Here is a 17811-nt window from a genome sequence, read left to right on the forward strand (position 1 = left end):
ATGTTGTTTGCTTTGACTTAGCTTGGGTCATGAATGCTTTTCATAGACCGGTTTTGGTCCTTTTACTTCAATTAATGCTCAGAGTGTAAACTTTTTTTCTCTATGTATTTTGTTTGCTTGTCCTTATCATGGGTGTGAATAATTATTTCCACCTAAGGGCTGGAAATCCATGGTAGCTGTTGAGTTGTGGACACACAGGCACTCTGCTCGATAAAACCTCTGGACAAAGTAACTAAGCAGAAGTGGCAAGGCGAAGAGAAAGGTGAAGGGCTTGGGTTTGTGATGAGGTGCTTGAGCATAGCCTGAAGGCAGAGGGGCAGTTCCCTTTGCTGATCCACAGGCAAGCACAATGGTCTTGTAGCGGGTGCAAGATTTAACGGGAGGCCAGTGGAGCTTGGTGACACGACAAAACCTGGGAAGATGTAGTTATTTGTAGTTTGTCGATTTTTGTTTGCCAGTAAACGAAAGCTGGAAAGCAAAAGAGCAGGGCTGAGTTGCGTCTGGAAGAACTCCAGCCCTCATTTCCAACAGAGCGCTTTGAATTGTCCTTTTGAGCCCCATCGTCAGATGACAATGATAGGGTTTTGGGACAGGAACCAGCTGGTACCGTGTACCTAGTATTTAGTAACTCATTTCGGGTGAAAGACAATTTGCTGAATTTAACCGACCCAAACGGATTGGCCGTATGCGCTGTGGCTGCCGCGCCGGGCGCCAAACAGGCGTACCCTTCTGGTGCACATGCGTACGTGCGCGCGCGCACGCACACACACACGTGTAGATCGCTGCCACCCCACTGTCACAATGCGGGCGCGACGGTTGTCACATGTCCTGTCACACGCCGTGGCGGCGTCACTCTGGCACGTTTCGTACGGCACGTGCCAGGATAGCGGATCGCCATCGCCGATCGCTATGCCGATCTGAGACAAATCGTTGTCACGATAACAAGGGAGTAATTCAATCAGTAGCCCCCTGGAACACACACCCTTGACGGAAAATAGCGTTGGTTGAAACAGTACCTCAGGCATTGGAAGAAAGTGTTAGAGTGACGCCTGAATGGAAGGAGTGCTGATGGATGAGTGGAGAGAATGTTTCCCGGTGTGTGTGCACGTGTGTGCGCGTTTCTGGTTGGTCTCCACTAAGACTGGGTCCCAGCGAGGGCGTTCGAGCCCGACGACTGCTGTCCAACAAAGACTGAGACTTTCTCTCCGTGAACGCTGGAGATGCAGGGTCGGAAAACCAGCTCCCGTTTCACTTAAGGCCGGCGGGCAGCAAAATATATCGTTCAGTCCTTGAGCAAGACAGTTTCCCCTAATAGCTCCGGGGCCGTCGTAAAGCTAGTTTATCTCCTGGTCGTGACCCCACTCTCAGGGAGAGCTTCATGGGGAGGGGTACATACACAGCCGGCTCGTTCCCGAATTCACACGCGTGCACACTGTGGCTTGCAACATTTTATCACACAGTTATTTCGAATGGGCAATACAAGGGGTGATGCTGACAGTGAGATTGGGGGGGGAGGGGTTAATAGAGGGGGTGTTCTGAATGAACCAGTCAGACCATCATTTCCCTTGCCTCTTTTAAAATCTGCTGTATCCATGGTCAAATCTGTTGGCCTGTTTGAGCCTGCAGCGCCTGGGTTCCTACATGCAAAGGGATCAAGTGTTTTATTGAATTTTCCAAATGCTGGGTCGTTGCCTGCCAGACAGAATGAATTAGCCAGCGCTTATTCTCTCCGTTTAAACTCATTTGAATGAGTTTGCGTCGCGGCCCGCCGAAGTTGCTTTTCCAGACCTCTGGCTCCTGATTTTGGTTTATGTGGAGGTGCTGCTGGTGACTGATGGCTCCAGTGAAATGCACAAAATAACCCCATATAGGGCTTCTCCTTTTCTGACCATCTAGGGCTGTGACTGTGCTGCCCAAGCTAGGCCAGCTTGAAACGTTGTCATCTAACTGTTAGCGTATTAACCCAACAGATTAAAAAGCTTGAAATCTTGAAAATTTGTTTTTGACCGTAGTTAAGACGTTTTCATTTCTAACAGGTTTGTTTGTATTTTTGTGTAAACATCTTATTTCAATTGACTTGTTTCTATTTTAGGATTCAGGAAGAGTACACTGAGACTGACAGGAGGCGGAGCAGAGTGTTGGAGGAGGTGTGTTCAGGTCATGATGTCACAGGAGCAGGATTCAGAAGAGTACACTGAGACTGACAGGCGGCGGAGCAGAGTTTTGGAGGAGGTGTGTCCAGGTCATGACCTGATAATGGTGCTTCTGGGTGAATGCCAAGTTATTACACCGTAAATCAGCACTGCTTTCAAGCCGGTAAAACTAGGAACAAACAGCACCTAGAACATTCTTGTTATATCTGTATGGATGTGGAATTGGAAAGATAAAATGAACGTGGGGGATGTGTACTATGGTGGTGAACATGTACAGTACACGGACCCCACATTCAGCGGAAGAGCACGAAGATACCAGGGGTGTGTGGGTTTGTAAAACAGCATGTAGGTACCAGGTGTGTCTCATGGCAATACAGCATGTAGATACCAGGTGTGTTGATATCAGGCTTGTGTGTGTTCACAATACATCTTGCAGTTTCCTGGTGTGTATGGTTTTGTAATATAGCATGAAGATACCAGGTGTGTGGGGAGTTTGTACTACAGCCTGTAGATACCAGTTTTGTGTGTTAGTTTGTAATAAATCATGAATATACCAGGTGTGTTTTGCTTTGTAAAACAGCATGTAGATACCAAGTTTGTAATACTGCATGTAGATACCAGGTTTGTGTGTGTTTATAATACATCCAAAAGTCTCAATGCGTGTATGGTTTTATTAATATAGCATGGATATACCAGGTGTGCTTGGGTTTGTTAAACAGCATGTAGATACCAGTTTTGTGTATGGGTTTCAAATACAGCATTTAGATACCAGGTGCGTTTGGGTTTGTGATACAACATGTACATACTATGTGGGTGTGTATTTGTAATGCTGCATGTACACACCAGGTGTGTGTTTGTAATACATAAAGTAGATACCATGTGAGTATGGTTTTCTAATACAATCTGTATATTCCAGGCGTGTGTGTTGGGAATACAGCACGGAGATACCAGGTGTGTCCGGTTCTGTAATACAGTAAATAATAGGTTTGTGTTGGTTTGTAATACAGCAGTTACCATGTGGATGCATGTTTGTAATATAGTGTGTAGATACCAGGTGTGTGTTTGTAAAACCACAAGAAAATAATAGGTTTGTGCATGTTTGTAATACGTTGTGTAGATACCAGGTGTACTGTTCTGGTTAGTGTGTGGGATATGCAATGCTATTGAGGGCTGTGCAATCCTCTTGACAGCGGGAGATAGAGAGACAGACAAAATGTTTGCTGGTTGACAGACACAAAAACACACGCGCTAAAAGACAGGCCGGCTGACAGACCGACATGGAGGCATTTACAGCACTGTAGCAGGGACTACCCAGGAGGCAGTGCTGCTGCTCATTCCTGTCACTCCACACCAAAGGTTTCAATTATCCAATCCTCAATGAGACGCACCGTTGCTTTATTTACACAAACACACACACACACACACACACACGGCCTTCGTTATACTAATCCTCTGTCTCCTCTCCCTCTAACACGCTAGTTCACACACGGAGAAAACGTCTCTCTGTGCTCTGCCCTGTACGCTGTGCACACAGCTCCGGAGTCGTGTGACAGTCGAACTGAGTAGTTTTAGTTCAGCCCCCCCCCCCCCGCCCCATCTCCATCCCCCTCCCTTCCTTTCAGGCGAACTAAATCAATCTAGTTGACGAACAGGCAGCATAAGCCTGAAGATGTATACCAAACCATCACACTGTGGAGAATACCATTAAGGAAATGCAAGGCTTGCATCTGTTCCGAGTGCGTGTACGGCCCTGAGCGTGCGCGTGTGCGCGCGCGCGCGCGTGTGTGTGTTTGTGTGCTCCAGGCCAACCGCCACCCATGCATTTTAGTAGCGCTTGGATACAGTCACAGACTTGACATTTTGTAAGGCAACAAAACACCACAATGTCCATGTAGGCTAGGGCCTTGTGCGTCGCTCGCAAAGGTTTGACTCGAAACCACCAGGCCTCTGTTCTGATCTAATTCGCTTGGCCTCCGTCTTCCTGTCTCACTCTCTCTGTCTCTCACTCTGTAATTCGTGTGTGTGTCTGTGTGTGTGTGTGTGTGTTAGCACATCATCTCCACTTGTTTCTTACAGTGCACAGCCATCAGGGCGGTAGAAAGACTGCAGGGGGACAGGGAGCTTTTGAGGGGAGGGAGAGAGGTGCTGGGGGGGGGCAAAAGACAGGAAGAGAGAGGGAGATAAATTGAAAAGGGAGAGAGGAACAGGAAATCAAGCCGGACACCGCTGCCCTGAAGCAAACAATGAATTTTACCAACACTGGTCCAAACATCAACACCACAGGTAACTTCAACCAGGATGTGGAGGGTGTAACAGACACGGCCAGGAGGGGCTTCCCAGCCCTGAAAGAACATGCATCCCGACATCCCAGTCTGAACTCTCACCGGTCGGAGGACACATTGCAACATCCAACTGCTGAAGTCAGGGGTCCACCTACCAACCAACCGCTATTCACAAAATGCGATGAAACTCCCATTTGAGGAACCGCACACTGAACTCTATGGAGGTTTCTTCCTAGTTTAACCCAACGGCAGCACAATGACCAAGAAGACGACTATGAACACTAACGATGAAAAATCCCAGAAAGGGAAAGTGATTCCCAAACTCTTAATTCTTCCTTAACTGAGCCCTCATCTACGAAATGATTCACAGCCCAAATGAAGAGCCTGTTCACAAACACCAGAGGACCCCACAGAGACCCCGGGACAGCGGCACAGACCAACCGAATCATCAGAAAACAAAGACTCATTTGACTCACTGGTAGGAATCACCCACTGGGTGGGGGGGAAAGGAGAGAAGGCGAGAGACCAAGACGGTGATGGAGGAAGAGAGATAATTAGGGAGAGATAAGGAAGGCGGGGCAGAGTAGGAGAAGCCGTCATTTGGGAGGACTCGGGCTGGTGTCTGTGGTGTTTTCTGGGGCTAGACAAGATGAAGCTTAATCCACAACACACACACACACACACACACTCTAGACACAGTCTCGGACAAAGTTTGTGCCCACAGAAAAGACGGAACGGTGTCTGTGTGTGGAAGCGGGTGTCAGAGTGAGCATGTTGGTTGGGGAGTGTGTGTGTGTGTAAATGTATGAGTGAGGTGTAACTGTGTGTGTGTGTGTGTATGGGGTGGTGTGTGTGTAACTTTCTATGGTCCCACAGTGCCCCCATCAGGCTGTTCTGCATCATTCTACTCTACCTCTCAGAGAGGGGCTGGGCACGTCTGTGTGTGTGTGCGTGTCTGTGTCTGTCTGTGTATCTGTCTGTGTGTGTGTCTGTCTGTGTCTGTGTGTGTGTGTGTGTGTGTGTCTGTCTGTCTGTGTGTCTGTCTGTCTGCCTGTCTGTGTGTGTGTCTGTGTGTATGTGTGTGTGTCTGTCTGTGTGTGTGTGTGTGTCTGTGTGTATGTCTGTGTGTAGGTGTATGTGTTTGTGTTGTGTGTGGACCCGAGGCAAGACACTGAATGATAATTCAGAGGTGTGGAGTTGCAGATTGGGAAACTGTTTCACAGGATTTTCACAACAAACACACACACACACCTTTGCATATACATACAAAGACCTTTCTCTCCCGAGACACACACAGTCTCTTCTATAGCTGACTACTTAATCCATTCTTGTCTTTCTTTCAGAAAATGTTTTTTTTTGTTTTCAGGCCTTCCTCCTCCCTCCTTCATTCTTCAGGGTTGCTGCTCCTCATCGTCCTGCCTCTTCTCTCCTCCTCTCCTTTGAGTTCATATTCCTACTGATCTGTCTTTCTCTCTCTCTCTCTAACACATTCTGTCTCAGAATATTTCTATTTGCCGTCTATCTAGTTCTACCACTCTCCCTCATTCTCGTTTGTGACCCTTCGTTCCCTCTGTACAGCTTTCTCTCTCTCTCTCTCGCCTTTTTATAGGAAACACAACGAACAGTATGAATGAATAACAAATTAAAAGGACAAAATGAATGAGGACAACCGTATAAATAGTAAGAATGTTATTCAAACAGAGGTGTGTTCATTCAAGGGATTGGATATCACTCATCCTGGTTTCCCGCTCCTCGGCCTGGATGCAGGATTCGCCCCACTGCCCCATCTCTATATTTCAATCCCACTTACCTCTCCCCTCTGTACCCCCCCCCTTCCCCTCTTTTATGGTAATCTGGTGACACACACACTGCTGTGGTTAGGAAGTGTTTGGGGTAGGGGGACACCCAATAGTCTTGTAGCCAACAAAGGAAGAGGCAGAGAAACAAGACCCTTCACAGAAAGTCTTACAACTCAAAGTGAAGCCAAAGGGAAGCCAAGCTTTACAACACTTCATCACATCAGAGGAGGTACAGAGGGGGAAAGAGGCAAAGAGATTGAAAAAGACAGCGAGAAAGAAGGCTGAAATCTGCCCCGTACAGCCTCACGGCAGCCAAGAAAAAGGAATAAGGAATAGAGAGGTGGCGGGAATGAAAGAGGAAGCCTGAAGCCTCTGAGAAGCCTTCTAAGAAGAGATGGGGAGGGGGAAAGCCTGTTGCTTTACAGAAGTCTCACTTGCACATCCTGGCTCCTCAGTGAAGACGGTGGGATTGGGCACTCGGGGCTTGGACAAGAAACCCCCTAAGACTGCATAATGGAGGATGTGTGGCGAATGGCGATGAGTAATCATGCCTGAAGACCTCCAAGACTCCCCAAGCTAATGCCTCAGAGAGTTCACACCAAAATAGACTTCACTGTTCAGTGTTCGTCCAGGTCCCTTGAGACGCAGAGCTTTCTCTTCGACGCCAGCCACCAGTGCTACGCTGAGCGTTTTTACCATCTAGTCGGCTTACGGCTTTAGTTCGGCAGGCTTAAAACAAGCCAAGGGAATGTGATACGTGTGGTTTCGTTTACTGGGCAAAGTGAGTCTTATTGGCGACAGGCAAATCAACTCAGTGTGGATATGGTTCAAAGTTTATCTTGGAGATCCTGAATGGCCGTAGAAAGTAATTAACATTCATAAGACAAAAGCCCACTTTAAAAAAAAGTTCCATCTGAAAATGCAAAATGTTCTCAGAGCAAGCTGAAAGGCATTTATCAAAGGTTGAGTTTTGAAAGACCAGGGTTCACTGGGGTGTTTTTTTTGTGTGTGTCTTCTTTGTCATTCACAGGAAGTCTCAAACAGACTCACAGAGAAATTAACTGATTTGTCGGTTGATTAAGCAGCAGTGGAAGATAAAAAACCCTTTCAATCATCATCAAGCCCAGAAAGCTACTGTCAAGAGAAAAGAGCGAGAAAGGAAAAACAGAAAGACAGAAGAAGTAGTGGGGAATTGTGTCTGTACCGTCCAGCAGACGGGTGGGTGTCGGACAGGCCTATAGCGACTTCTTGTGATAAGTCTTGGTTGTTCACACGGAAATATGGGAGCGGTGTTATAAGAAGCAGCTTGGCCAGACTCATATCGGTGTACACATACCGACATACTGCCGAACAGTGCAAGGCCATAAATCGCATATTTGACGTAAAAAAGCCTAAGAAACAAAGAGCGAGAATGTTTCAGTTGATTGGTTCTGTTCACAGTTTCAATTGAAAAGACGCAGTGTGTACATAATTAACAGCTTTGAATAACACAGGGAGTGTGAAAAAGATGCAAGAGAGGAAGGAACGCCTACAAAACAAAACTTTATGAGGCAGACTTATTCACTTCGTCTTTTGTCTCTTTCACTAACAGGAATCCGGCACCCCCAAGTTGAAGAGGGGGGATGAAAATCGAGACATAGAGGTATTTTTTATTAAAGAAATTACAATTTTTGGAATAAATAGAGAGAAGGGACCCCCGGACCCCCCTTGTGCAACGTGAAGGTGTCTGCCTCTGCAGCCTCAAACAATGGTTGTCTTGGGGGTAACCGCTGTGTCAGAGAAACAGCATAGTTTCATCAAGAACCTTTGTTCTTTTTTTGTTCTTTTTTCCTCAAGGTGATTCAGACGCCATTTCCTCTGTTCTCATCTTTCCTCCATTCTCTATTGTCTCATTCAGGGAGAATGCAAGACAAAGGGAAAGAGAGAGAGAGAGAGACCCAGAGCCCCACAAAGAATTTGAAAACAAATAAAACATTGAACTCCCACATCTGTTAAGCAAAATACTGCAATGTGCAATCACAGCAGCGAGATGTGACCCATTGCTTTCAGAAAACGGCAACCAGTTGAGCACACAACTTACAGTATCTTAATCTTTTTTGAAACATTTGTGTGTGTAATGTTTGGTTATAAAATCTTATCCTTTACTTCACTTTCATTAATTCTGTTTAATTTTCAGAAGCAAACGCCATCAGTATTAAATCACTATGAATAGATCAGTGCACTACTCTGACATTTTGGATACCTGATAACCAAAATGCTTTTGAAAGCTTTCAAGACCATAGGCTTGTCATCTGTGATAGAGAGTGAATAAGCAGACAATATCATACTTCTCTACTACAGTGGCTGTGAATCATTTCACCTGAGACTGTTACATGCTGATGGAAACGCTTCTCTGCTCCTTTTTCAGTTGAAGGCTTTTTGTTATAATTACATCCAAACTGTCACAGAACGTTTATGATCCAACACACAAAATGTGACGACAAATAGACTGCTGAATGGGAAGTATGCTTTGGCAGTTTAAGCAGTGTTTCATGTTTGCTATGCTACCCAGCTGTTGGCGATGTGTGCTGTGGGACACTGTGTTTCACATATGAGTTCAGGCCCATAAGATAAGTTTGTCTCACAGTCCATTCAGAAGTTGCCGTTCTGAGTGAATGGAGAGGTCAGAAAATGTCTGTAGAATTGTTGCTAGTCGTGTGCCGAATAAAAGACGGCGTGAGCTCCTTGGCAAGCAGTGAGGACGGAACACATGGCGGTTTGAGGAGCAGAGCATCAGCACTCTCACTAACCCCACACACACACACACACACACACACACTCCATTTGCAGCTCGGCAACTCCTGCATTGATCAGATTTGGCTTTTTAATTAGCATCACCCCTCTCTCTTTCTTACTGTCCTTTCTTCCCCTCTCTGCCCATTCCACGGTTTTGTCTAGCGCGGCCTCGACTCACGACTCGTGGCAATCTGTTCATCGTGCCATGATATTAGGTGATTAAAAATCACAGTCACTGAGATTCGGGTTAGAATGAAACAAACGCCGCCGCCGCCCTCCCTTCGCCGGCTTCGCTACCTGAGGGGAATGCAGAGACCCAGCGTATTCGCCTCTCTCGGCCCCTCCATTGATATTCATAACAGCGTTAGACTCCATTGAAGGATCCTCAATATAAAAGAGTGCGGCGGAGAAAATAAATAAACAAATAAACAAAACAAAGCAACCTAGGAGAGAAAAACAAGACAAACTGTAAAGCTGTTGCTAGGCGATGGGCTAATCCACTTCCTAGATAGCAACTCAGCATGCTAGGGCATTAGCCTTTCTACATTCCCTCGCTGTCTTTCTTTCACTCAAATAAGCAACAATGAACAACAAATAAATGAATATCAACCAACCGCCTTCAGCGTTTCATCCATCACAACACCGAGGTATGGGTTAATCACGGGTGGGTGTTGCGTCTGTAATGCATTAATGAGGTACATGTGGTTTTGGGGGGTTTTGATGACGCTGGCGAAAGATAAGAGTGGACTGAAAGACAGCAGTAGAGGTGGTTCATTAACCAACTAGCCTATCCCAACCAAAAATAATGGAATATCATAATTTCACATTTAACTTCCTTCATTATTCCATATCCTGTAAGGGCTCAAACTACTTCAAAAAAAAATTATTGTCATTCATCAATTTAAAGCCTGTAGTTATTTGCCATAATGTGAATGAGTTCACTTTTGTAAATGTGGCCATAAATAATATTTTTCTATTAAAAATGACAGGTTACTAGCATACCATGTTTTGACTGTCAGGAATAGAAACAATACATTTTTTATCAATCGCCACAAACATCCCAAAGGTCTCCTAAATCTTGTGTCCCGCACATCTGCAACAGCGCACACAAACCTGGTATATAGACGCTGTTTTGCAAACCCACACACACCTGGTATCCACATGTTGTGTTACAAACACACACACACAGTGTCTACATGCTGTATTCATAAGACATGTAGATACCAGTTGTGTAAGGTTTTGTAATACAGTATCTAGATAAAAGGTTTGTTAATGTTTTTAATACAGCATGTAGATACTTAGATCACAAGCCACACTGACCTGGTAAGCAGATACTAGGTGTGTGTGTGTAATACAGCATGAAAATACCAGATGTAGATGGCTTTGTATCTACTTAATGTATTACACTTGCACATCTGGAATCTACAAGTTGTATTACAAACACACACACCTAGTATCTACATTCTGTTTATTTTTTATTTTTTTCCATGCTGTTTAACCAACAAACACCTGGAAACTACAGGAAGTATTACAACCATACAGACACCTGGTATTTACATGCTGCATTCCAAAGAGACACACATCTTGCATCTTCATGCTGTATTACAAACCCAAACACACTTGGTATCTACGTCCTTTTTAACCAACAAACATCTGGCAACTACAAGCTGTATTACAAAACCATACACACCTGTTATTTATTGTTGTATTCATGATGTATTATAAACACACAGACACCTGGTACCTACAGGATGTATCACAAACACCCATCTGGTATGTACATGCTGTTTTACAATCTCAAACTTGGCTGGTATCTACTTACTGTATCACAAACACACACAAACCTGTTATCTACATGCCGTTTTACAAACCCACACACAGCTATGATGTACTGGCTATTACAAACCCACAAACCTGGTTTTTACTTTGGTTTTAAAAACACACCTGCTAACTACATGATGTACTACAAACAAGTACCCACATGGTACAGTATGTACAAGTTGCATCACAAACACACACAAACCTGTTTTTTACATGCTATTTTACGAACACACATACACCAGGAATCTACTTGCTGTATAACACACCCAGTCACATCTGGTATCTGTATGCTGTATTACAGACACACACACACATGCACGCACCTACAGAAAAACATAGGCACGTGACAAAATAAACACACATTCAAGGAATGAGTATGACTAACGCCATGACCCACTAAACAGTCTTGGAGCAGAACCGGGCCAGCCCTGTTCGTCTACCAGTTTAGAGCGCAAATGGCCTTTACTCATGGTTACCGTTGCTGCGGGGATGGTGTCTGAAATGTAATTAAACTTAATCAAATGACTCGTGTAATCTCTCAGGGCTAATGCCTACACCTAACCATAGCGGGTTACGCACTCTTATCACCACGATGAAATCATTAATAACCCCTTCATGAATGTTGTAGTGGGCTATCGTTCATCGTAACCTTCGCGCCGTTAAAACACCATCCATCATGTGCAATCTGCACGGGTGGATTTTATTGTCGCAGTATTGTGTGGTTGAAGTACGTGGTTGGATTGAACCGGAATGTTGCCGCGGTTACCGGAACAGATAGACCTGACGAGACTTGAGATTGCTAAAAGCTCCGCAAACGCTGAGGTTTTGTTTTTTGTCTTGAATGTGAGTAGCCTATTCCGGCAGGGTCACCCCACATGTTGATACGATACCGCTTACCATGGTGCCGAAGCGATCATGACTCAAATATTATTTTAAATGGTTCAATCGGTTTTGTTTTTTGACCCGCCTTGAGTGCCAAAATGATGGATGTTGCACTTTTTGGGGTTATTAAAAAACAAAACAGGAATTTTGGGGTAAAATAAGGACATTTATTATGTAATTTGAGTGCATGATCTGTTAGGATATTCATCCACATAAAACTCCTCTGATATAGAAATAATAATTAAGATGTTCAAGTTTACTTTTCGAAAAGTTATTACTTTTACATTTGTTACAAGGCCTAATTACTATTTGTGCTATAATATAAATATGTATTGAAATGCTGTACATGAAAATACAAAAAAATTGTGGAACGCTAAATAACAAGCTCTGTAAATGCACAACTACCTTAAAAAAAAAGTGCTACCAAAGATTAAAGTGTTATGCCACAATTGGAAGAATCAGTCTAAGGAGGTGAGAGGGCTGGCGGAGAGGAGTTAGAAGGAGGATCAGAGGAGGAGATGGTTAGTGTAAAAACACTTTCTTGGATTAATCCTGACCTGAGGAACAATCTACTGCTGTCCCCGTGCCAACTGCAGAACTCTGTAGTCGCTGTGCCAACCGCGGAACCTTCTAGTAGACGTGCCAACTGTTGCCAGAGGCATGAAGACAGATCAGACTGTAAGAGACTCGGCACTCCTCACTCTCTGCCTCTCTTTCTCTCACAAGCTTTCCCTCCGTTTTTCCCCCTCATTCTTTAAATCTGCTCCTCCCTTATATGCATTTGCTTTCTTTCTCCATCACTCTTGTTCCTCTGCTCTCCAACTCTCCCTGTGGGTTTGCCCGTCTGTCACATTAGTGGTGTCATAGCCCCATCCATATCTCTCTACTTGGCCAGAGAGAGACAGAGAGAGTGAGAGAGATAGAGAGAGGCAGAAGGGGGGGGGGGTTAAAGAGCAGAACAATGGAGAAAGTGAGCGAGCGAGAAGACCAGAAGGTAATTTTCAGAGGGTGACAATGGAGGGGTGTGGGCAGAAAAGACGAGGGGGGCGTGAGAACTGAAGAGAGATATTTTGGACTGATGGTCCATCAGACAGACCCCCACATTTTGGCCATCTGCACTAAAAATGAAACACCGACCCCCCCTGGTGGCACCAACGTCTCATGGTATCATGTTCGACTTTGACGTTTGTCCAGTGACAGTAGGTAGGCTTGCATTTCGTGTGCTGGACCAGTAAAGGCGAAGCCAGGAAAGTCAATTGAGAACCAGTTCTCACTTTCAATGTAGACCTGACCACAGGCACAAAGACCACAAAGGACAGTCTCACATTGATGTAATCAAAACACTATTTACAATTTCATTAAATATTTATGAAATTGGCAAGTGATCAATAAATGACACCATCTGAGGTTGGATAAGGTGCTTAGCAGAGGCAGAGAGCATGCAACTTATAACCTTAGATTTTGAATGAGTAAGGAGTGATGAAAGTGTCTGAGCAAACAGGACAGATTGAAGCACCCAAATTTGACCTCTGATATAAACATCTGTAGGTGAAGCGAGAACTAAAAACGTCTGTTTAAACACTATTGCACCTCAACTTATTTTTTGTTACATTTCTTTCTTCCCAAATGTCATCAGATCCAATTATATGCATGTTCCTGTGTCATTGCAAAAAAAAAAAATCGACAACAGGTTCAGGAAAGTTGAACGTCGAAGCAAGCTTTTTGTATTAGCATCCAGAACATTCTGCCATTCAGCCCCCCCCCCCCCACCCATATTGGTGAGTTATTCATTGATTACACTGCTGTCTGAAAATGGCTTCTTGTTTTTTATTCTATTATGCCTTGAGTTGTTTTCAAATTGTCACGTTTAAGGATTCAAAAACATTAAAATAATCTTCCCTGAATGTTTTGCGATTCCACATTTGTGTCACCTGTCCTCATTTGGGTAATTCTACAAGGATATTTATCAGGTCATGTTGGGATAAATATTATAATAGTTTAATTTAATCTAATTTAAATGTCAACCTAGTACATAAGCTGTAACATTTAGAAAATACATGTATTATTAAGACGGTTATGTTATTTAGAAAAACTTTTTTTCCCAAAGAATCATGTACGTTTCAAAACATTTCAGAATTGTATTTTTTTTAACTAGCCATTAAAAAAATGAACCAATCAAAGCGAGACACCTCACAGTTTCATAATATAAACATAAGTTAGGATAAGATTCCATAAAGGCTCTTAAACTGTCCTTGTTGGAAAGCCTTTCAGGTTCCACCAGGAACCCAAAATGGTTCTAAATGAAACCAAATAGGAGTGTCCTACTGGAACAGCCAAAAGACCTTTATAGAAGTTGCCATATTTGTTGTCAGGTGTTGACGGTTCTCCCACAGTCACGAGTGGAAACAGCATGTGTCCTGTATGGACAGACCATCTCCTATTTTGATATTTAGAAAAAGAAAATGTACCTCTAGTCAGGTATGCTAACGGTTACTGTTGGTTACGCTGCATCATTCTCCACCATTGACCGGATAATTGTGGTTTTGAATCACATGAACATGAAGGACCCGGGCACGCTAATTAAGGACCCGGGCACTCCGCTAGGACCCGGGCACCCTGGTCCATGGATTAATTAGCGGAGGGCTAACGCCATCGTCACACGGAAAGAAACTGGGGCAACTGAAGTGGAGAACCGATGCAGAATTCTGAAAGGACTTATTGAAACGCCTTTCATCTCCCCCTTTCTGTCTGGCAGATTGCAACTTCGATAAGCTGTGACGATTTAGATGGGAGAGGCGGAGCGAAAAAGACAATAAGATCATCGAACAGACAGGAAGGAGGAACAGGGAGACAGAAAGAGATACAGCCAGTGAAGGCGAGACGAACAGACAGCGGTAAAGAGAGAGGAATAGACGAGCTTCGCTGTGAGAACATGAGAATACGAAGAGCATAAAAAACGAATCACGTTTTTCAAGTCAATCCATCAAATGCACAACCAGTCTACCTAATAACTTAGTGTGAAATTGCATCACAACAATCAAAACACCCTGTAAGTGAAATAATATTAGACTTCAATATTATGCCTGTACTTGCCATAAAGCAACATGTGCTAGCTAACATTGACAACTGCCACTAAGCTATTTCTGACTTGTGCAAGCCAAAGGCAACACTGCCATATAAAGCACATTTGTCGACAATTACAGTGATTTAAAAAAAATCTCTGCTCTTTGCGGATGATGTTGTCGTGTTGGCCCCTTCTAACCAGGACCTTCAGCATGCACTGGGACGGTTTGCAGCCGAGTGTGAAGCGGTGGGGATGAGAATCAGTACCTCCAAATCCGAGGCCATGGTCCTCAGTCGGAAAAGGGTGGCTTGCCCACTTCAGGTTGGTGGAGAGTGCCTGCCTCAAGTGGAGGAGTTTAAGTATCTAGGGGTCTTGTTCACGAGTGAGGGAAGGATGGAACGGGAGATTGACAGACGGATCGGTGCAGCTTCTGCAGTAATGCGGTCGATGTATCGGTCTGTCGTGGTGAAGAAAGAGCTGAGCCGCAAGGCGAAGCTCTCGATTTACCGGTCAATCTACGTTCCTACTCTCACCTATGGTCATGAGCTTTGGGTCATGACCGAAAGGACAAGATCCCAGATAGAGGTGGCCGAAATGAGCTTTCTCCGCAGGGTGGCTGGGCGATCCCTTAGAGGTGAGAAGCTCGGTCACCCGGGAGGTGCTCAGAGTAGAGCCGCTGCTCCTCCACATCGAGAGGGGTCAGCTGAGGTGGCTCCCACCGGGAGGAGACCCCGGGGAAGACCTAGGACACGCTGGAGGGACTATGTCTCCCGGCTGGCCTGGGAACGCCTCGGTGTCCCCCCGGAAGAGCTTGAGGAAGTGTCTGGGGAGAGGGAAGTCTGGGCATCTCTGCTTAGACTGCTGCCCCCGCGACCCGGCCCCGGATGAAGCGGAAGAAGATTGGACCGCGGAACACCTGACCTGGTCTGGTCATGGCGGAACACCTGACCTGGTCTGGTCATGGCGGAACACCTGACCTGGTCTGGTCATCGCGGAACACCTGACCTGGTCTGGTCATGGCGGAACACCTGACCTGGTCTGGTCATGGCGGAACACCTGACCTGGTCTGGTCATGGCGGAACACCTGACCTGGTCTGGTCATGGCGGAACACCTGACCTGGTCTGGTCATCTGCAACACAGCCAGCTAAACTGGTAGAGACATGCGCACGCAAACACAAATAGTGAAGCAAACACTGCAGGTTCTAAATACTGATGGCGGGTTGGATTTTTCTTGAATTGTCCAGCAGGAACCTGCAAATATTCGGTTATTCGTTGTGTGATTTGAAACTTAAAATAAACACACACACATTTACATGGATGAATATATATTACAGTAAAATAAAGGAAACGGGTTCAAGGCAAATACAGGAAACACTCAGATACACTTTCTTCGACCTCCAAAACACACCTACATGCGTTCCCTTTCTTTTTGCAGTTACCCGTACATCCATATTCAAATCCACACTTTTTGACTATTGATTTTCACCTTCACAGACCTGATGAATATAAAACATTTCAAAAGGTAAAACATGTCGGCCGTAGTTGTTTTCCCCCGAGCTAAACCTTTCCGAGGCGGTTTGGTGAGTTAGAGGAGTTCATCGGCATTGAAGAGAGTTTTGGGGTTAAGCACTTCTGCATTCTGCCACTCTTGACTATGTGCCGCACACACGCACACACACATAAACACGCACACACAAACACACACACCATTTTTTGTCCGTCTCCCGGCAGTGTAAGATCAACCCCCGCTATGGCAACACTGCCTGGAATCACACACAGAACCGACACAAAAACCTGCTCCTACCAGTTCTCACAAAGTGGGAGGATAACACACCCTGATACACACACACACACACACACAGAGACTATTTACATAAGTGGGTGAGAAATCCTAGAGGGGTGAGCTTGAACCATGTAATTCTGTTTAATCAAATGCCAAAAAGGCTCTCTGATTATTGAGTTAATGAAAACTGGAACGAGAAACAAGAGAAATACAGAGAGCAAGAGGGTGAGGGAGAGGGAGATGGAGAGGGAGAGGGTGAGAAAAGTACAGAGAGCTGAAAAAGGTGAGAGATAAAGAGAGGGTGAAAGGGAGAGAAAGATGACAAGACAAAAGGAGAGAAGGGGAGAAACCGAGTGTAACGTGTATATATAGAAGTGGAGAGAAAGATTATATATAGAGCAAGAGAGGAAAAAACCAGGCTGAAATGTGTCCGTCCCAAACGCCACCCTATTTAGAACACTAAGACACTGTTAAAAAGTAGGGCACTTTAATCTAGTGTCTTTTGAGAAGCAGCCATTGTTTCATAAATGCGCCTGTTGTAAGGGTCAGCGTTTTGAACTGAGGGAGGGTTGTTATGGCAATCTGAACATCTACCAACACTTGCCTTCATAATGGGGGGGGGGGGGGGGGGGGGGGCATGGCTCGTCAGAAGACAACTTCACATGCAGAGGTAGTGCCGTAACTTGCCGTAGTAGGCAGACTCACAGGGTCACCTGAATACATTCAGGAGTTCTGTTTTGGTTTGAAAATCATTTCTGATGTTCTTTACTATGTGTGTATTTTCTTCTTCAAACGTCAACATGTAAACACACACATGCATACACACACACACTTGTTGTTCCTGGCAAGCCGTGAGCTCTTCGCATCTCTCCAGTACCTGCAGCCAAGCATTACAAGCTCTTACCAAGATGACAGTGTTGGCAAACATTCCTCTCCCACACACACACACACACACACACACACACCCACCCCACCTCACCCACCCACCCCCACACACCCACCCCAGGATGAGTACTTGCTGCTCTGGCGAAAGTTAATGCATATCCGTATAACACAAACACACACACACACACTCTGTAATAGACAAGCTGCCAGTCGCAACTTCAATGGGCGATCAGATGGCCCACAGCAACAACACAACAACCAGTTAAGCGCGGTCAGTACCTGAAATGACGCCACTAACTGTAATTCCGTGTGGGTACCGGCGTGTTCCCGAGAGGCCGGAGCACATGTATCCCTGGTGCGACGCCG

Source organism: Esox lucius, chromosome 25 (genome assembly GCF_011004845.1).
Source record: "Esox lucius isolate fEsoLuc1 chromosome 25, fEsoLuc1.pri, whole genome shotgun sequence".
Taxonomy (NCBI): Eukaryota; Metazoa; Chordata; class Actinopteri; order Esociformes; family Esocidae; genus Esox; species Esox lucius.